General features: G+C 50.8%; 1 pseudogene; it reads right to left on the bottom strand.

The window, feature by feature from the left end:
* LOC9637611 overlaps nucleotides 1-443 on the bottom strand; it is a 1,533-nt pseudogene extending 1,090 nt beyond the window's left edge.
* Nucleotides 444-3,945: the final 3,502 nt, after the last annotated feature.

The raw sequence follows: 3,945 nt of genomic DNA, 5'->3' as shown, positions 1-3,945 counted from the left end.
AATAATAAGCGAAAAATACTTTCCATTTCAAAATGTCTTTATAACAAGAACTACATGTTTATTAGAATCTAATTGAGAAGTTGTGAACTTTCGTTCATTGCTTTATCCAGCGACAAATGCCATGGAGACATTCTCAGTTGACGTTTATGACATCTATTCACAACACAGTTGTAAACATCAAGTGAGATTGTTTCCCGGATTTTTGTTGCTAGAGAAAGCACTGAATCATGAAGGCCGCAACTGCTCAATTAAACTCTAGCCTTTACTCCATATATAAACAACAACTCATGTCACAAACAAACATGTAATGGGTAATACAACCCTAGCATGACAGGTAAGGCGGCATCCGGGGGCAGCGCGTTCGGGGGAGCCAGATCTGCGGCGGTAAGGCGCAGGGGAGGTTCCAGCTGAACAGCAACAGGGGTTTGCCTCGCTCCCGACATGGCGATGGAGTCGGCGATGGCGCGGCAACGGCTGGGGGCTCCTGAATGGGCTTTGGGATCCCTCGGCAGTAGACCTAGTCCTCTCAGAAGTAGACCTAGTCTTCTCTCCTCGCCCCTCGTCCAGTTCTGGGTCTCAGGGTTTCCACCGGGATTAGGCGCCGTGCGAGGCACTCCTTCTAGGCGCCCATCTGCAAGCGCCCATCTGCCCTTGGGTCGGTGTCCAGAAAGCCTGCTCCGAGGCGCTGAGCGCTGGAGCAGACCGGAGCTTCGAGGACGCGGAAGATTCGGGCTTGTTGAAAAGCCCCCTCCTTTCAGGGCTAACTCTCCGCTCTGGTAGCTATGGGAAGCTCCTGCTTATCCTCCACCGTCAGATCCTCTTGATCTAGCGGCCCACAACGCTCAAACACTGAGCGCAAAAAATTCTAAGTCCCAGCACTTGGATTTTTTGTTTCTTGTGGCTATGGAGGAGGGAGAAATCCTATGCAATCGCCACCCAGGCCAGCCCCTGCCACTGGAACAGAGCAGCGAGCCCTCTTGCCTTAATGCTCTCCAGGACCTGGCCCAGCGCAGCAGCCACCGTCACCTTTGTGCTTGGCTCTGCTCTGCGGTCTGTCTGATTCAGGCCCACCATGTCCCACTGACAGCAGCAGCCAGTGTCCATGATGCCACACTCAACACTGTCCCCATAGACTCGACAAGTGCCTCGACACAACCAACAAATCGCCCTTCCATCTACGGAGGTACATAGATTACGGAGTGATCTATGTAGCCTCAAGACATCTGATGCAGTGGTGAATGGCGTGTGGCCTCATGTTATTTCCAGCTACTAGTTTTTCATCTGTCAGCTCTAATTGTTGTGCATTTCTGAACAGGCGAGGAATTGCGTTCTTCTTCCAGCCACTGTCAATGTGGATGCAGAGAAGGGGGAGGAGCTCACCAGTTGGACTATCGGGATGGAAGGCGAGGATCTGAGGCTGTACAACACAGATGGTGGGAGAAAAGAATGCATGGGGATCCTCATCCAAGTGACAGACACTCCATGCAGTTCCATGCAAGAATATGGACTGGCACTTGTGGTAGAGACAGCATTCGCCTTCAAGATCCACCTTGCACATCCTAGCGGCTTCCCGGAGGGGGGCAGCGGCTATGAGGAATTCCTAGAGGGAGCTAGGGAGAGGTTGTCCAGGAAGCCCACAATTTCAAAGACGCTGCGGGTCTATGAAGATCATATGGAATCCATGGACCTCACCTACGGCGATGTTCAAAAACTATATTCCAACATTGAGCCGTTGAGAGTGCCTCCAGTTCGCGAAGCGAAGGGGAAGGGGGTCGATCTGGAAACTACCCCGAAGCAGAAAAGGGTGGTCAAGCTCAAGCCGACGTCCGACTCTCCTGCTCCAAAAAAGAAGCTACTCGGTGATGCCATTGCCTCGGGTTCGAACATTACACCCACCAAAAAGAAGAGCCGCAAAGAGCAGAAAGAGCAAGAAGAGGCAGCAAAAATCGTCGCAGATAATAGTACTTGTTACTATTCCAACAAAGTATATACAATCGACGTGAGCCGTATCGACATCTAAAGCAAATACAACCACATGCTAGTATCTGATGAGTGGGTGGAGAAACTGAAGCAGAAGATGCTGGCAAGTCCAGTAACACCCGACATTGCAGACGTGATCCCCTACTACCGAACAATGAAGGGCGAGACGAGGTTTCCAGACTTGATCAATAGGAAGGTGTTGGACGATCAGAAAATCCGGTTCTATGCCGTCTCCGGGCAGCATTCTAGCTTGGCGATGCAAGAGATAGTTGTGGATATTATGGTGGGCGAGGAGGTGAAGAAAGTCTTCAAGACAAGAGTTGTCCGCCTGATAAAAGGCAACTCGCCCCTCCGATCTATCATATACATCTCCCACGCGCAGAATGTCAAGCAAGAAACGTGCTACAAATCGGGTCTGCACGAGACATTGGCACGAACACGGAAGCTCTGGGTTCAACTGAAGAAGCCACAAAAACCAGGACAAGGACGTGCACTAGCAACTAGCGCCTGGCAGGTAAGCCTCGTTGCATGTGGCATAGCATGTGGCCTCACGCCATTTCCATTGCAGGAATTCTCGAGTCTTCTCTCGAAAACACTGGGGGTCAATGACACACTCAGCATCCATAACATTCTACTCGCGACAAAAGTTGTTTTTGACAAATGGGTAGATGTGCTGAGGAGGTACCATGACGGGGAGTTGCTAAACTCAATGGGTGTGGAGGACGGCCGGAAACCCAATGATTTGAAGCTCAACACCTTGCGTTTCTCGCGGTCTCTAGACGACGACGACCTTCTGACAGTGGCTAATGCTCTTCTACGTGATGAGGTAGTCTTCAACAAGACCAAAATGACTCCCGGCCATATTGTGACATACGAGGACTTGTGCATGACTCTGAGAGCTCGTGCGCTATTGAAGGATTGGATCTTCGAGCAAGTGGCCGTGGAGAGGGTGAGCATCGACACCACGCAAGAGATGATGGAAGAGCTGGAGTTGTCAAATGAAGACATCGACGAGTACGTGAAGGGGGCCCCCAAGTTCATCGATCTGCTGCGGGATGCCACGAAAAGTAAAGCTGAGAACTTGGATCAGTATCCAAATTTCATTAAGAGGGATGTCGACCGCCGGCTTCAGAAACAGCTCGACCCCGCAGCAGAGGCCTATCGAGAACCTTACCGGGTATACGTGAATTCAGATGAGGATCAAAGGTGGAGGAGCATCGTTTCTCACAGAGATGAGCAGGTCAAGAACATCTTTTGTGTGATAGACTTCACAAACGAGGAGATCACTCATGCAGACGAAGTCAGCTCCATCATTGACTTAATGGTGGGACTTGCGGAGGTGGAATCTTCAGTCCACTATATGATCTACAACTCCGAATCCTATCACAAGTTCTGGAAGGCCTTGAATGAGGTGAAGGCTCAGTTGAAAGGCAAGGAGATGCGGGAGATCCATGGGATAATGGCTAAGAAGAAGATACCGACGAATGTCCGCATCTTCACACTCGCCCTTGTTATTGGTCCTGCAGCAGAGTGGGACTGGAGTGACTTCCCAGCTTCGTTCGACAAGGCCGATCGAATTGATCTGAGGGAGGTCAATTTACCCGTGCCTGAGGAACTGAAGATGGCTATGGAGCTTTCGAATCCAGAGAAAGCTCCAGGTGCAGCATGGGAAATGCTCAGCTGGGTCTTCAACGCAATAGCGGGTGGGTCACCTGCTCACGACTCCAAGGGCAAATGCGTTGTCGAGTACAACTGCGGCGGACTATTCTTTCAAGCCGCACTACTCAAGGGTGTCCCGTGTGTTGCGGTGACAAACTCCATTGAAGAGGTGACTTCAATGGAGCATATAATTACAGTTGCCAGGACGAACAATCCACAGGTATTCGTCCTCCTCTTCTTTGTCCTCCTCTTCCGCCCTCTGCTCTTCCTGCTCATTATCTTTCTCTGGCTCCTCATCCCCCTCAA

Source organism: Selaginella moellendorffii, unplaced genomic scaffold (assembly GCF_000143415.4).
Source record: "Selaginella moellendorffii unplaced genomic scaffold, v1.0 SELMOscaffold_99, whole genome shotgun sequence".
Taxonomy (NCBI): Eukaryota; Viridiplantae; Streptophyta; class Lycopodiopsida; order Selaginellales; family Selaginellaceae; genus Selaginella; species Selaginella moellendorffii.
The sequence above is the reverse complement of the archived record's forward strand: the minus strand, read 5'-3'. Positions and strand labels throughout refer to the sequence as shown.